Here is a 17,719-nt window from a genome sequence, read left to right on the forward strand (position 1 = left end):
CACAGGGAATATTATTCAGCCTTAAAAAAGGAAGGCAATTCTGACAGACGCTACATATGCATGAACCTTGAGGACGCTATGCTGATTGAAATTAACCCAGCAGCGCCCCCACCGAGAAAATCCCCGCCCCACCGCCGCCTGCTCCGCCTGTCCAGACCTGGCTGAATTCCGAGAGACAGAAAGTAGCAGAGCGGTGGCCATGAGCGAGGCTGGGGGAGGTGCTGGGGGGAGTTACTCGTACAGAGCTTCGGTTCTGCAAGGTGAGGGCAGTCCTGGAGGCTGGTGGTGTAACAGTCTGGCTGCATTTCACGTGACTGCTTCCTTAAAACTGGGAGGGATGGTATGTGTCATGTTATGTGTGTTTGGCCGTCATTTTTAAGGACAAGGGGAAACTGTGGCTACATTTTACTCTCTCCCCCACCCGTGGGTCACAGCAGGATAAGCCATGCGGCCTGTGCACCTCTGAGGAGCGGGAAGAGCCCAGCTGGACGGCAGGCTCCCTGTGAGTCTATGCCCCCCACACACAGCCGGACCCCTCAGGGCACAAACAGGGGCCGCCCAGCCGAAGTCTCGCACAGCCTCCCCAGGGCCCATGAGGATGAGTGGTCGGAGAGGCAGGCATCTGCACACACCTCTGTGTGGGGTGGGCAGGAGCTGAGACTCCATCTGCAACCTACACGCCCTGCAGGCTAGACTGTGGCTGAACCTCACTGGCTGACAGGACCCGAGGGCAGGCTCATCAGCCCATTTCACAGTCTCTCTAACTTTGGGTGTTCGCAGGTTCCTTCTCACGGCCAGAAACACCTGTGCGCCCATGTAGCTCCCACCTCGGAAATGAGGTGCAGAATCAGGAGGAGACGCGGGCCGATCCCTCTCCAGCCCGTTCCCCAAGCCCCTGCCACCTCTGAAGCCATTGAGCTTTCTCTTTCTCGGAAAGGCCTCTGCATTTTCCACCTCCAGATTCAACGCTGCCCCACAGGAGGGCTGCTTTTCCCACACTGTGCTTGTCCCACCCCGCACCTGGAGAGGGACGACGTCCCTGCCTCGTTCACGGAGGCACGCTGCGTGCGGTTTTTACCAAGACCAGGAACCCTCTGCATTTGAGATTTCTCCATCACGGCACAGAAGCCGGGGCAGCAGCCCCAGGGAAGGGACCGCCAGCCTCCTGCCTGCCCTCCCAGGCCCCGGCGCCCCGAAGGGTCAGCTAGCTCCCTTTCCCCAAACAGCTCCATCCTGCTCCGCTCCTGACGCAGCCAGACACCCAGGCCACCACCTGCGACCAGCCCTCCCCGCCCTCTGGCAGTCTGACCGACCCGAAGCAGAAACAAAACAAGCCTTCAAAGCAAAGCCACAGCTCCCGGATATTCATGTACCATCAACCATCATAAACCACAAGGATGAGAGTTGTAGCTCCTTTTTTCTTGGAGTAAAGATGCTTTAAATGGTTGGATGCTGGGGACACTGGACTTTGTCTCCACTGTTTTGTTAGCATCTTCACCATCCCTGTCGAGGAGCTGAAGCAACACAAACCGAATTTGAACTGCTTGATTGGCATGCAACTCGTCCTCCAGAAGGCGACCATAATTCCTTAAAGGAACGGCCCGAGGGAGGGCTCGTGTGGACGGCCCGCGGGCGCCTCCTCACCAGGGATGCTTCCTCACGTTCATCAATCACCGGAACGGTGGCAGAAATGAGGCGTTCGTCTAACTCTGGGAGGACAGGTTTCCAGGAGAGACAGTGAAGGCACCGCATGACAGAGGCAAGAGCTAAAAAGATCAACAGATTGGAATTGCAATCGAGAGGAAATTGTGTGTTTGGACACTTGGGTGCAAAAAAAGAAATGCACAAATGTGGGAGGTGTGAAAGAGACTTAGGAGATTTAATTGGATATAATTTCTCGATGTGATAATGGGGTGTTGTGCATGCCAAAAAAACTTAAAAACCACTTCAGGTGGTCTTAGACGGTGCTAGGGGAGACTTAGTAGAGTCGGGGGCCAGAGGAGAGCCCACCCCCACCCTGCAAACTGGGTTTGTGTCCACTTCTTAAAAGAGAACAGAGTGAATGGGACAACTTCTGAGTGACAGCCGGGGACCTGGAGTCCACCGAGTGCGGAATGGGTGTGGGAAGCCAGTCTTCGAGGGCCCCCGGGAGGAGGGCAGGTGGGATCCTATGTGACCCTGGCTGGGGAGAGGAACCCAGAACTCGGACCAACCCCGGGTAAGCGAACTGGGGTCCAAATAAGAACACATAGTAGGACTGCTCTGAAGTCACACTGGGCTGCCGGAAGAGGTACCGGAGACCTCTGGGCAGCCGCACACTCCAGAGGTGGGGAAGCCTGCTTTCACCGGCCGCTGGCGGCTCTTTGTGGCGGGGCGGCGCCCTCCCTGTTTTAGGCCGCCATACCTGAGGCTCCAAAGTGACCAGGTGGCCCGTGAGGGATGACGCCAGCGGGCAGAGCTGGGGCACAAACCTTGCCGGCCTCACGCGATTCTGAGGCAGGGACTTCCTCTTTGGAGACCTCAAGGGTGGCCACAAAGCTACAGCCAGGCACACAGGCACCTGAGGCTACCTGACCATCTTGGGTGCCTCTTTAAAAGCCCCATGGGACACATTTCTGTCAACCCCGTGGCCCTGACCCCTCGTAGGAAGACAAGGAAGGAAGGCTGTGAAGAACCTTCCAGATGTCTGCACCCACAGGCAAAGGGCTGAAACACTGCTGTGGGGGCCCCGCCGTTGCTTCTGCCCCCACACCCCACTGACGAGCACGGACCGTCACCACGGTTCCACTGCAGGACCTCAGAGCCTTGTCTCTGCCCACCAGCCACGGGGAAGGGTAAAGACCGGACCATCTCACCCAACGACGAGAGCTCTGCGGGCACACGCAATGTTGTCCCCCAAGGACCAAGGCAGAGCCCAGCAACGTGGGGCACGGGACCCCAGGCCTTGGCATGGACAGCATGCACAGGACCGGTGGTGCAGCGGCCACCGCTCTACCTCAGTTTCCCTGCCCTTCGCACCCAGCAATGGCTGCCATGTGCTTACAAGTCAGCGGCACAGTGTGCCATGCAGACAAGAGCCATTACAAAACAAAAACAAAAACCTGTAAAACAGAGACGTAGGAGTGTGGCTACTAAGTGGAACAGGATAAATACAAATCCTCCTCAGGAAGCAGACAGGCTTCCAAGCGATGAGCAGGAGGGAGACAGACCCCTCTGAGAGAGTCCGAGTCCCCCTACTTCCCCTCTCTAGGACACTGCAGAATTCCACCCCAGGCAGCGGGGTGCAGAAAAGAGACGGCCACCCCACTGGGGAGCAACTGCACGGCACCCAGACCAGGCAGACGGCCGCTGTTGGGGGCTGGGAAGCAGCAGCGAGGTGTGAGTACCACGGACCCCCTCTGCCCCATGTCCCCGCTTTGCAGCGGAGGCGGGACTTCCCAAGGACCCACATGGGACCCAGCTCAAAGGACGGCATTCAAATGAAGTCAGTCTTCAAGGCAGAAGAAAATTCTAAACGGAAGCCTCCGGGGCCCACAGTAGGGCGGCAAACCCTGGCCCCACCTGCGGTGGCCCCGCTCACCGACAGGGGCAGCGCGCACCTGCCCGCAGCCAATGCCACCCCCGTGCCCGCCGCCTTCAGCTGTGCTCATCCCAGCTCTGAGGCTCACAGGTGTCCTGGGCACAGCACTGCTGCTGGGTGACCATCGGGGGCAGTGAGAAAGGGTGTTCGCCTGGAACTGGCCGGCAGGGCTGGGGGCAAGAGGAGGGGCTATGGAACACCAGTGGCCCCCAGCCCTCCCCGGGGTCTCCAGGTCAACACCTTGGGCAAAGAGAACATGGGACAAAGGAATATGGGTCAAAGGTTTAGCTAAGCATGATGACCCTGGAGACTAGGGATCTAGAACCGTCACACGGCTCAGCCACCAGGCCTGTGTGCCCCTCGGTGGCCCAGAGTTTCTAAGCAAAATGTATTTCTCTCTTCCCCACCTGCCTCCCCACCATCACCCCAACATGGTTAGGGAGCCGCTGCGGGGCAGCCAGTTCGTGGACAAAGGCTCTGAGTCCTCGTGGGTAGAGCCCTATTTTGTTGGGCTTTTTCTTCATTTTTAATCAGTGCTTGGTACCAAATCGACATTTATCCAACATTACTGGAGCCCAGACCTTGGGGTCATGTCACGTTTAGGCTTCCAGGACACCAAGAGCACGCTTTTCATAATGAGAGAAATGAACAGGAACACATTTTTAATCTATTGGATGGGCAGGAAATCACAAATCTCCTGACAGCAAGTTTGAGTGAGGACACCGGCGCCAGGGATCCGCCTGCTCGGGGCGGGAAAATACGTCCGTGGCCATTTCGGAGGCTGACAGAGACCCCAGACTTCTGATGCCCACCACCTGTGGCCCAGCGACTCCCGTTCTAGGAGTGAGGAGCGAGGGGTCACTCATCCCTCACGTAAGCAGGGCAGATAGACACGTGGGAACATGCTTCCTAGCAGCTTATTTATAAAACCAAAAGCCAGGAAAGAACCTAAATGTCCATCTTTTAAAGAAGCTGCCAGGGCCCCCCGACAGAGTAGGGGGAGCTGTGACGGCATCTCCAGGAACTCTGCACTGCCTCGGGGAATTTTTTGTAAACCCAAAACCGTTCTGATACACCCGCCGGAGAAAAACTCGGGATCCCACTGAGCTGTGAGCGGAGGTTACCTGCAGGGGGGCCGGGGAGCGGATTCGGGGAGAGGAGAGGAAAAGCTGTCCTCAGTCACGCTGCGCTGTTTTAATTCTTACAAGGCCTTACGTTCGCAGACTCCTTGTACATGCCAGAGCATTTTAAAGACAAAGTAGGGCCCTCTGCTAGAGAAAGGTGTGCAAGACATGTTCCAGAAACGCCCAGGACAGGCCTTGCTGGCCCTGCAGAGTGAGTCTGCAGAGCACACCCCTGGGGAGGCGGGAGGGGGAGCAGGGGGGACACAGGTAACCGGGGGGCTGAGCGTGTGTGCTCCCCACCTTCTGTCTAAGTCTCTGACCAGAAGCTTTTTTTTTTTTATAATAATCATCCTCAAAGTGACAATACCTCCTCACAGTTCGCTCCTTACTTGTTCCGTGTCTTTGTCCCCAAACCACATCCCCAAAAAGTCGACCCAAATGTTCTATTTCTAGCACCGCCTCTGACCCCGGACCCCCTGGCCTGCAGTGTAGACAGAAGTCGTGGGAGGAAAGAGCAATGAAGGCGCACCCTCGGAGGTGGCTCCCCGTCCCCTCACGCCAGGGGTGCGCCGCTGGTAAAGAGTCTACCAGATGAGGTCCCCTGACTACATGCACGCTGCCCTCCCCAGACCGCTCCGGCTGAGCGGAGGAACGTCATGGTAACCGACACCCGTGATGGCGGAAGAGTGTGCAGAGACCCAAACATGCCTCTGAGCACCGTTCAACTACGCAAGGTCTCCTCCTGCAGCAAATGCAGTCGGATGCCACGGATCAATCGAGCCTTGGGTCCCCGGCTGGGGCATCTAAGACCCCACTGCCACCGTCCAGAGCTGCTTCTCCTTGAAAGGAACATAGAAAACAGGCGGAGAGGACGTACGCTGGCTAGAGGGGAAATGGCCCAATGAAGATGAAAAACTGTTATTCCATTTTGCTTTTAAGAGCAAGTGACTTAATTTCACTAACATTGATTTTTTTTTTTTTTTTCCCGGAGCGATTTAATTTCGCTAGCACTGGCTGAGGTTCTGCTCACTGCCTGGTGACATCTGGCCCAGCCAGTCACCACCTGCTGTGCAGGGGATGGAGGTGACGGAGTTTCTGAGATTAGTCTGGGCTTGTTTCTTAGGTCCTGGGTCTTTCAGAGAGTCTGAGTGGCCATCTCTCAAACACACACACACACACAGTCTGTATACAAGGTCAAGGGCGTCCTGAGAACCCCAGCTCTGGCCTTCTGAGTCCCAGATCACTGAAGGACCTGTACTGTCATTTTACAGATGAAGAATTGCAGTCTGGAGAAGCCAGGGGACTTCCCCACAGTTCCCCATCAGCCAGCGGCAGGGCAGAAGCAAGAGACCTACCGACACGCAGGAGTGTTCCTGGAAGGCACGTTCCACAGAGGTTAATATCCCTGTGCCACCCCCAAAAGGGCTACAGCGCCCTTCCCGAGTGTGCCAATGCCGTTCAATGGGACGTCCACAACAGGGCAACGCACCCTGGTAATGCTCGGTGAGGTGAGCAGGAGGGACAGCAGCACGTGACTGGGTCGGTGGCCATGGGCCAGGGCAGGAGCTCACAACCCCAAGCCCCACCCTCTGCCCCTCTTCCGTGGTCATCTGGGGGCACCATGCGGGGCACCAAAGGCATTTTGGGAGAGACCCCGGGCAGACCATCGGCAAACGCAGGCGTGGTCCGAGCCTGCTGGGGCAGCTCTGGGAGGAAGCTGGGGCAGACAGAGCAGGTCAGAGGACAGATGTCCAGGGGGTTATCGGGAGCAGAGCAGGGCAGTAAGCTGTGGATGGAAACACAGCAGAGCATTGGCCCCCAGTGCTAACCAACCCAAACAGGAAGTGCTCTTATAAGTTTCAGCCCCAGCAAGGAAGGGGGGGGCAACCCCTGGGTCGGGGGCATCTAAACAACACAGCCCATCACTGCTAGGCTCCTGGGCCCCCGACCAACATCTCTTCCCCCCACCCCCTGCCCCGGAAATCAGGATGCTGTCAATACAAATTCGAACATGGCCTCATTCTTCTTTTTTTTTAATATATTTTATTAACTATACCATTACAGTTGTCTCATTTCCCCCCTTCATTCCCCTCCACCCTGAACACCCCCTCCCCCCCATTCCCCCCTCTTTAGTTCATGTCCATGTGTCATAAGTTCTTTTTTTTTTTTAAACTGATCTTTCTTCTTTTTTTTTTAAATAAATTTATTTATTTTTTTGAATTGTTTATGCTGTTACAGTTGTTCTATTCCCCCCTTCATTCCCCTCCACCCTGCCCCCCCAACCCCACCATTACCCCCCTTTAGCTTATGTCCATGTGTCTCAAGTCCTTTAGGTTCTATATTTCCCATACTATTCTTGCCCCCCCCCCCATCTATTTTCTATCTACTGTCTATGCTACTTGTTTTCTGTACCTTCTCTCCCCGTCTCCTCCTCCCACTTCCCTGTTGCTAACCCTCCTTGAAATCTTCATTTCTATGTTTCCACTCCTGATCTAGCTGTCCTTTTAGTTTGCTTTCATTTTAGGTGTGGTTGTTAATAACTGTGAGTTTGTTGTCCTTTCACTGTTCATGTTTCTTTAACTTCTTTTTCTTAGATAAGTCCCTTTAACATTTCATATAATAAGGGCTTGGTGATGATGAACTCCTTGAATTTGGTCTTATCTGAGAAGCACCTTATCTGTCCTTCCGTTCTAAATGAAAGTTTTGCTGGGTAGAGCAATCTTGGTTGTAGGTCTTTAGATTTCATGACTTGGAATATTTCTTTCCAGCCCCTTCTTGCCTGTAAGGTCTCTTTTGAGAAATCTGCTGACAGCCTGATGGGGACTCCTTTGTAGGTGATTGTCCCCTTAGCTCTTGCTGCTTCCAGGATTCTCTCCTTCGTTTTAATTTTGGCTAATGTAATTATGATATGCCTTGGTGTGTTTCTTCTTGAGTCCAACTTTTTTGGTACTCTCTGGGCTTCTTGGATTTCTTGGAAGTCTGTTTCCTTTGCCAGATTGGGGAAATTTTCTTTTATTATTTGTTCAAATAGTTTTTCTACTGGTGGTTGTGTCTTTCCCCCTTCTGGTACCCCTATAATTCGGATATTGGAGCATTTATAGATGTCCTGGAGGTTCCTAAGCTTCTCCTCATTTTTCTGAATTCTTATATCTTCATTCCTTTCTGATTGATTATTTTTTTCTTCCTTCTGGTTCACTCCATTGATTTGAGTCCCAGTTTTTTTTCATCTCTATGGGTTTCCTGTGGAATTCCATTCATTTCCCTTAATTTAGCCTTCATATGTTTCTCTAATTTGTGGCTATAGTCCACCAGATCTGTGAGGAAGCTGATGACCAGTGTTTTAAACTGTGCGTCTGAGAGATTTGCTATTTCTTCGTCACTTAGATTTATCTCCGGGGCTTTGAGGTCCCCCTGCGACATTTTTGGTCTGTTCTGGCCCTTTAAGTGAGAGAAGCGGCGCCTTGGAGTCCCAGGTCGCTGGGTTGTGATGCTGTATGTGGGGGCGTGGTCAGAGCGGGGAAAATGGCGGCGCCGGTCCGACCGCTCACTCCCTCACCCGTGCGCAACCGGGCAACCACAGTCAACTCGTTGCCACCGCCTCCGCACTGACTCCTCCGTAGTCGCTCACCCGGTGGGCCGCTCAGTCGCTCACTAGGTCCAATCCTGGGTTTGGAACCCGTGCGACTGGATTCGCGCGTCTGGATTCCGCGCCCGGGTCCGACCGAGCCCTCCTTTGTAACTCCTCACCCGACGCCCCTTACCGGTCGGGCCGAAGAATTTGTTGTTAGCGGACTTCCGAAAAGTTCAGTTTTCCGTGTTCTGGTTGTGTTTTCTGATGCTAATATTTAGTTGTCCCTAAACTTGGTTGTGAGAGGAGGCAAGGCACATCCACCTAAACCTCCATCTTGGCGGAAGTCTCCATAAGTTCTTGAGTTTCTACATTTCCCACACTATTCTTGCCCTCCCCCCTGTCTATTTTCTACCTACTGTCCGTGCTACTTATTCTCTGTACTTTTCCCCCCTTCTCCTCCTCCCACTCCCCTGTTGCTAACCCTCCATGTGATCTTCATTTCTATGGTTCTGCTCCTGATCTAGCTGTCCTCTTAGTTTGCTTTTGTTTTAGGTGTGGTTGTTGATAACTGTGAGTTTGCTGTCCTTTCACTGTTCATATTTTTACCTTCTTTTTCTTGGATAAGTCCCTTTAACATCTCATATAATAAGGGCTTGGTGATGATGAACTCCTTGAACTTGACCTTATCTGAGAAGCACTTTATCTGCCCTTCCATTCTAAATGAAAACTTTGCTGGATAGATCAATCTTGGTTGTAGGTCTTTGGATTTTATGACTTGGAATACTTCTTTCCAGCCCCTTCTTGCCTGTAAGGTCTCTTTTGAGAAATCCGCTGACAGTCTGATGGGAACTCCTTTGTAGGTGACAGTTCCCTTATTTCTTGCTGCTTCTAGGATTCTCTCCTTCATTTTAGTCTTGGCTAATACAATGATGATGTGCCTTGGTGTGTTCCTTCTTGGGTCCAACTTCTTTGGGACTCTCTGAGCTTCCTGGATTTCCTGGAAGTCTATTTCCTTCGCCAGATTGGGGAAGTTCTCCTTCATTATTTGTTCAAATAAGTTTTCCACTTGTTGCTCACTCTTCTTCAAAGCCAACTGAAAAGTTCGATGGATTCCCAAAAGGCTGAAAACCAACATCGGATGTGCCAGCCAGGGAAGTCTGACCCTCGGGTGTGCATCAGATGGCGTGATGAAAAAACAGATACATTAAAATCATCTAAAACTGGTTTCCACTCAGCCTTGGCACATGATTTGGGCCCATAAAACGGATTTTCCTCACTACGCTCAGCCTGAGATATTTTTTTCAATGACTCTGCAATCTTCGAATTATGTTGATGGCACCCGAGATGTGCAGAGTGGAAGGGCGGACTCAAAGCCGTGAAATATACGTGCAGGGGAGAGCCCGCATTGGAGGACACGGACACCCACACGCAGGGCACAGAGCACGGGGCCCACCCCCTTACAAGGTTCCCCAGACACCCTCGGGGGAGGAGGGGATACAATGTAATTTCCTTCAAAATCAGTCACGAACTATTGGCTCAAGGCCAGATTTATGGGGGCCGAACCCCACGCTGGTCCTCACCCCGGCAGCCTCTCCTCTGGCCGCCGGTTTTCTTTCTCCTCTCCCAACGGCAACATTCCAATGGCCGAAGTTTGCACCTTTTAAAAAAGAAAAGTCCCCTGCCCTCATCTGGATAAGCTTTAGTTACATTTGTAAAATGGTCGGAAAGAGCCAGAGAAAGATCCCCGCCGAGGGCTGTGTGACAGATGAAGGGTCATTCAACAAACCGCGGCCTGCAGGTGGCCGGCTGCCATCTCGTAACCTGGGAAGAGCCCTGGCCAAGTGTGTTTGGGTTGTTTTGTTTTGTTTTTTCCTATTTCCATTTCTAGCTATTATTTACATTCATTTGTCTCATTTAGAAAAAATGTTTAAAAGAACTACAGTAAGACAAAGGCAGGGTAGGCGGCATTATATGCTAAACAAGGATGGCCATGGCACGTTTTTCTGGCCGTGATAAACGTACTTCGGGTCATCGTGGAGGCTGCCAGAGTCACCACGGAAAACAGTCACGGTCACCGGCTGCTCATGGCGCTGAGTGCGTCTTCGAAGCTTTTCCAGGCAGAAGCGGTCTCCCTGGGACATCCTCTGGTACCTTGTCCTCCATGGGATCTTGCCCCTGAAGTTGTGACTTTCTGGGGCTGTGGACGCGTCCAAAGTGATTTAACAGCTGGCTGCGGGATGGGCGGCGCCGTGTGCAAATGGGCCGGGCATGTGGCTGGACCCGCAGGCCAGGCGGGTAGAAACGCGGCCTCCAGGACTATCCCGGGCACCTGGGCCGGCCAGGCACGCACAGCACTCACATTTCATTACCCCTCGGTATTTATTTTTTAAGGATTTTACTTATTTATTTTTAGAGAGATAGGAAGGCAGGGAGAGAAACACTGATGTGAGAGAGAAACGTCAATGGTTGCCTCCCATATGCGCCCCAGCTGGGGATCAAACCTGCGGCTCAGGCATGTGATGGGCCCTGATGGGGAATGGAGCCGGCGACCTTTCACTTTGCAGGATGACGCCCAACCCACTGAGCTACAGGGCTCAGGGCCCCTCCCCATATTTTGAACAAGTAGTTCCATTAGCAGCCGTCTCCGAGGCCCAGAGACCAGAAGGAACAGAGAAAGAGGAATGGGGGGGTTACGTCTGGGTTTCAAAATGCCCGGGCCTCCGCGCCGGTCTTGGTGTCTCAAACCTGCCTGAAAACAAAACGAGAACAACAAAATGCACCAAAAACTTCCAACAGTAAACCTGGCCATCCAACTGCAACCGCTGGGAGGTGCTTATGAGGCTGGCTTGTCAGAGGCACTTCTGTGAGAGGGTGCCCGCTTCATGGCGACTCCAAAGTCCCTAAGGTCACAAAAGTGTCCACGGGCCACGATTTCCTCAACAGACGGGACAGTTGTGTGTCAGACTGAGCCCAGCTAAGTTACCTCACCTCTCAGACACCAAGGCAGTGACCCCACTAGGCCCAATTCCCTCTGCCGCAGACTGGGCGGGGGCAGGCGGGACTGAGCGGGAACCTCCCTCCGTCCTTGCACTTGACGTTTCAAATCCTAAGATAAATAGCCAGATCGCTTGAGGAATCACGGACGGGCAGATCCCTGAAGAGGCATTTTCTAAGTCACACACCCCAGCTAATGAGATCGGCGCCACAACCCACGTCAGCCCAAGGCCACCTGTTTTAATGAACACCTACTATGTGCCGGGCACTTTGGCAGACCCCAGGGAATCAAAGGGCGTGTTACCTGTTCTTAAAGAGCCTCTGGTAACAATGGTGGGAGAGAAAGACAAACCAGTCACTTCAGTACCATGTGGTCGAGTGGAGCCTGGACAATATACTAGACATGCTGGTAGGTGAAGAGGTTGCTGACGTGAGGGTTTGTCAACTCTGGGGAGAGGACCCTGCTCTGAGTACAATGCACAGCAAGCACAGTTAAGTCAGTACAACCGCTTATTGCGTGGGAGACCCAAACAAGACATTAAATACAAATTTAAAAAGCAACCCAGAAAAAGATGTTAGTTCCTATGTCCCAAAGGACAATGTAAAACTGAAGACAAGACCTTCAATTAAACCTCCAACATTTCTGATTCAATTGTTTAAAATAAAAGACTCCTCTTGTAATTACACTTGACACTTTCCCCCATTAAAAAAAAAAAAAAACAAGAGCACAGATAACGCTTTTGCAATGGGAAGGTTGGCCCTCTGGAATATGCTAAGGGAGGTGGTCACTCTTCTGGAATGTTTCCAGCCCCTTCTGGAAGCAGCTCAGATCACCTCTGTGGATGAGAGAGTCTTGGCATTATGTGTGAGGTGGACGTCACCCAAGTCACGTGGAACCAGATCCCCACTGAGCAGTCTTCGTGACCCGAGGATGGCGGCGGGTGCCCACGGGTTTCCCGGCTGCGGCCTGCGCACACGCCCATGATGTCGCTCCCCCCTCAGCCCTGCCCCTGATGGGCCCGGGCCCTGAGGACCCCCTCCAGGGCAGCGACCTCCCTCATAATCACCCTCCACTCTCTACAGAATCACCTCGCTCGAGAGAAAGAACCCAATGACACCCTCCAAGTTCTAAGCCCATTTTCCATGATGTGGTAGAAATCGTGGCGTTTCTCCTCCCTTGCTCCACCCAGGCTGAACGAGGACGAGCCCCTTGTGGTCACAGACAGCACACGGGAACTCCGGTGACACAGACAAGGGCCCTAAATTCCAGCACTGGCTTGGTATGGTATGGGGCTATGTCACGGCCACAAACAGAATTCTCGAGTCACACGGAGCCAGACTGACCTTTACCGATACGTGGGGTGAGACTCGCCATGGGGGTGAAGGGCATGTCACAGTAGCACCAAGGAGCGCCCTGAGGTTGGCGCGTGAGCCCTGAGAGGCTGCGAGCCATCCCCCACAGGTGACATCACCCAGCGAGACGCTGTCCCAAACCTACTTCCACCTCTGCGGCCGGAACCCCCTGGGGCTATCCAAGCCATCTCCCAGGAGTCCCCAGATATCTAGCAAGTTACGCAGCACCACAACCTGGAGGTTATTGCAGCGGTGCCCACCCTTTGTGATGAACCCAGATACCCAAGCGTCTCCCTCTCCATGAAGCCCCTGAGGCCAACACGACCGCCACGGCGCAGACTGCGGCGGATGGACACCTCCCTCTAACTGGAGCAACAGCAGGCGGCGGGTGCGAAGGCTCAGGCGGACAGGTGGGACGGGCGTGGTGCAGGGAGGACGGCGGCCCGGCACCTGCCCCGGAGGGGCTCCTGGTCCATCAGCAAAGCTGAGTTCTGCAGCAACGGAACCCCAACACCAGCCACGTGCTGGGGAAGCTTCCGGAAGGAAGACATGGATTCTGGTTCTTCGGGGGGAGGGAGAGAGGCGAGCCCAAAACAAAGAACACGCTGGCAAGTCTAATCAAGAACCAAAGGGAAAGGCGGCTAAAAATAGAAATGAGAAAACAGACCCGGAGACACGACACCGTGAAGAAAGTACAACAGACAACCAGGCTGTGACTTTTTTAACACCATGACATTGATCTGTTCGAAATTGGTACCCGACCACACCTGATTCAGAAAACACCAGAAAGCCAGGCAGACCAATGCACCTGGAGGAATTTTATTTTGTTTTTACACTGTCACAGAACAATCCATTTTTAAAAGCGTCAGCCTCAACTGCTTAACAAGTGAGTTTTTTCCAAACCTTCAAAGGACAGGACGTTGCCGCACTATATAAACTGTTACAGAGAAAGTAAAAAAGAAAGTCGTTAATTCGTTTTACAAAACAAGCATAAACCTGATAGCGGAATCTGGAAAAGAGAGCACATAGAGAGAACCATAAAAGTATCTCACTTGAACTTAGAGATGAAAAATTCTAAACGTAACGTTAGCCAGCCAGCCAAATTCATTAGAACCTAAACAGTCACCTGCCAAAAAAGACCTCAGGAAACTACAACAAAATATCCACAATGGCTGCTTCTCAACTGGCTACAGAGGATCTTTTAAGACTTTATTTACTTTTACAGAGGAGGGAGAAAGAGAAGAAAAGAAACATCGGTATGAGAGAGAAACATTGATTGGCTGCCTTGACTGCCTTCCATACCTGAGGGATTGAACCTGCAACTCAAGCATGTGCCCTGACTGGGAATCAAACCCGCAACCTTTCAGTTCAGTGCCAGCCCTCAATCCACTGGGCCACACAAGCCAGGGCTAAAGACGATTTTTATTTTACTTTTTTTCCCTAATGACATTTCCAAATTCCCCCCTAACAACCATTAATTACTGTTATAGTTTGAAAGCAATACATGGAACAACGGTTGCAGGATAAGGTGGCAGACAATTGTGTCCCCGATTAAAGGGGCATCGTTCATCAGAGAGGCGCGTCATCTCTCAGCAGGTCACACTGGTGACTGCGTGACAGCCAGCTCTCAGAGCCCTCCTCTCCTTGGCCTCCTGTGGGGGAGGCAGTCAGTCAGCTCCAATGAGTGCCCACGAACTGGGAAAGGGCAGAAACCTTTGCTTGGGTCGTGACCTTGACAGTGATCTTAGAACTCCCTGGACTTCCATTTCGATAACTTACCCTCCCAGAGCCCCCGCCCTGTGCCAGGCACCAGGGGCCCGACGGTGAACATGGCTCTCGCCTTTAATGGAGCTTGCGGTTTCTCCCTCCCAAAGTCTTCAGGGGAAACCGCTGTGAGCGCCGTTTTGTCCCTTCTGGCACACTTAGTCCTGATTAGCTGGCACATTCCGCTTCAGGGCAAGCCCCAGACCAGTTTTACAGCAGTTATTTGAAAGTGTGTCTAAAACGCACCCTCCCCAAAGCTTCAATATTATCATTATTACTTTCAACCCACCGATTGGCTGGCGTCCATTTGAGGCAGTAACATCCTGACCATTCAGGGGGCGCCGCGGACTCGTTCTGTGACTTGACTTGTCTGACCCTCAGGACGGCTTCACCACCCAGGGGAAAGGGGCGTCCACAGTGTTTAGAAGTATTTTTTAGAGAAGTTGCCAGCACAGAGGAGAGAGTTCCCTGGATACAGAGAAGAGGGGCGTGCCAGACTTCCACAGAGAAGAGGACACAGGCGTCACACACACAGGACACAGAACTCACTAGGAGAGCTGGGCCCAGATGGGGTGCTTACCGGCAGTTTAGCCGCACATCAACTATTTCACACAACGAACGGCGGCCTCGAAAGCCAGTGCCTACCTGCTAACTCAGAGCCCCCATCTCCCAAGGACTCCACACCACCACCGGAAATCAGAGCGATTTCTTCATCACCCGAAGGGGAGGCCAGGAGTGGTCTATCGGTGCAAAGCAGGTAACAGACATGCAAGTTTCCCACAGTGATTTGTAGAGCCACTAATAGCTCAAGGTCTTTCTGCTTTCGATGAATTAACAAATTAATTACTCATTAATCAATTAATTAATTAAAAAGTTACAACCAGATCCCTGGCTGGTGTAGCTCAGTGGATTGAGTGCAGGCTGTGAACCAGACGGTCACCAGTTGGATTCCCAGTCAGGGCACATGCCTGGGTTGTGGGCCAGGTCGCCACTGGGGGCCATGTAGAAGGCAACCACACGTTAATGTTTCTCTAACTCTCTCCCTTTCTTTCCCTGTCTAAAAATAAATAAAATCTTTTTAAAAAAAGTTACATCCAGGGATTGGGGGGAGGGGGGCATCCAATTTTTATTGTGAAGAGAGCCTCCAAAAAAAAACCCCCAAAACAAACCCTAAGATTAAGAGAGCTGTTATTCCTCCCCTGGACAAGCAGCTGAAGAAAGACAAAACAAAAAAAGATACGTCTCCGAGTCGCCACGTCTAGAAGGACTCCCCCAGAAGGTGGCTGTTCCACCTGGAGTACAGCCGTTAACCACACTGTATGAAACCACGTGAGCCCCAAAATACAAGCACCCCAGAAAAGGTGGGGGAAAGCACTTTAGCACGCTCCTAGGTACAGCCCCACACGGTCTGAGAACCCCGAGTGAGCTGCACAAGGAAGACGTGAGCCACTCCGCCCAGAAACATTTGTGTTCCTTCTCACGAAGTCCAAGATCAAGTATCACTAGCTATTCTGCTTCATTAGGCACCGGGGTTTGGGGGTGGGGGGAGCCATGCACGGCAGAGGGAACGATTCCGGGACCTGAGTTGGTTCACTCAGCCAAAACCACTGGTCACCCCTGTAAAACTGGAAAGGTTTGTCTATTTCCCAAACGTTGGGACTTTTATCAGCAATGAGACCAGACTTTTCAAAGACGAATACAATTGAGCACAGAAGCATGTGAACCGGCAACACTGTTGCTGACACACACTTTTAGTTAGTTTGTACGTGCAAAGGGTGGGGGGGGGAACCTGACGTGTGACACTCGGTCCTTTCCTCGATCACTTTGGATCCTGCCAAAGATCTCCTTCAAGATCTCGACCCACTTTCTCATATCCATTAAGTGCCATTTGTACCTGAGTAAACCTTTCAAAAATAAACCTGAACATTCTGAGGGAAACCTTTGGCATTGTTGAGAGTGTCTGGCTAATTCACTGTGGCGTGGATTATAATCATATATACATCGTAAAGCGAAGAGAGAAAAAAAAAAACACCTTAAAATTTAGGCCCGTGCATTTCTGGGCTGATTAAAAGTGAACTTCTTTTAACTTATCCCCTTCACACAGCCCGTGCAAACAAAAAGGGCCCAAGCATTCCTTTGAAATACCCCAAACAAGAGCCTCAACTTTGCAAAGCTATTTTTCACAGCTCAAGCACAACAACAGGAAGTAGACCTTCTGAGATGGGGTTTCGCTATTTATTTTTCCTTTCAATGGCTGCCTTTAAAGGGGACACAGAGAGAGGGAGGGGGGGAAAAGGGGGGGAAAAGCCTCCAGAGTTTACAAAGCAGGGGCTGGGAAAACCGTGGCTGCCGACCTGGCTCTTTTATGGAGTCTAGTCTCCAGGGCCAGGAATTTCAGACATCTTAGGCATTTTTGCATTATTTTCTGAATCTTTAAAGAGCCAAGACTTGAGAGAGAAAGGCCGGGGAAAATTAACCGGTCAGCAAGCCCCTAGCCTTCTGCCTCCAACCCCCAAGCATATGGTGTACCCCAAAACTCAAGGCTCAGTGGGAACTCACTGCCTACAAGTGGAGTTTCGTTTAAGAGGTTGTTGGGAAGGGGCCGAGGCAGAGCTCAGGGCTTGGGGGGGGCGCTCTACAGCCTGCCCCCCCCCCCGGCCCCACCCCGCCAGACTTCATTCCACCTCCTTGCCCCTCCCCGAGGTTGAACCTGCTGTGGACTTGGGACCCTAAATCTTTGCATTTCAAAATGACACCCTACAGGAGGTTAAAAACAATGGTCACTTGTTTTCAGGAAAGAGGATCGATTCTGCTCAGTGTGATGAAACGGAGGCCCAGGGCCCAGGCCTGCGGGGAGCCATTGAGGGTTCCCAGCGGTACCCCAGTGACCAGGCAGGGCCCCCTCTCAGAGTCAGCAGCGTTGACTGGACAGCCCACAAATATCTGCGCTGAGCCTATTAACCCCCATCGAGGGGAAAACAGTGTGCCCCTCTCCTCCTTCCAGAAACTTCTCCTTCCAGAAACTTCTTCCCCTTCCTAAGCGCTAATAGTCTCAACACCACAAAGCTACCAGGGGTTGGGAAACCTTCCGATTGCTGGCTACATACACGGAACCTGCCGCCTCTACTCTACCAGCAGGTCAGAGCAGATGGCGGGCTTTTAGAAACGGTGATGTGGAGTGGACAGCGAGGGGGGAAATGAAGGAGGTAAAGTCATTTCTGCTCCCTCACGTCAGAGGTGAGAACTCGGGAGGCCTTTTCCAGGCGCCCCAATAGCTGAACGCAGGCAAAGACCACAGACACAGGCGGCTGTAACGCACTCGGATGCACGGGC

At 52.4% G+C, this 17,719-nt stretch overlaps 1 protein-coding gene across 4 annotated transcripts in view; it reads right to left on the reverse strand.

Moving 5' to 3' along the window:
* IGF1R (insulin like growth factor 1 receptor) overlaps window positions 1-17,719 on the reverse strand; it is a 231,257-nt gene that overhangs the window by 192,660 nt on the left and 20,878 nt on the right. The window lies entirely within an intron of this gene.

This window comes from Artibeus jamaicensis, unplaced genomic scaffold (genome assembly GCF_021234435.1).
Source record: "Artibeus jamaicensis isolate MK-2021 breed Jamaican fruit bat unplaced genomic scaffold, CSHL_Jam_final scaffold_612, whole genome shotgun sequence".
Lineage (NCBI taxonomy): Eukaryota > Metazoa > Chordata > Mammalia > Chiroptera > Phyllostomidae > Artibeus > Artibeus jamaicensis.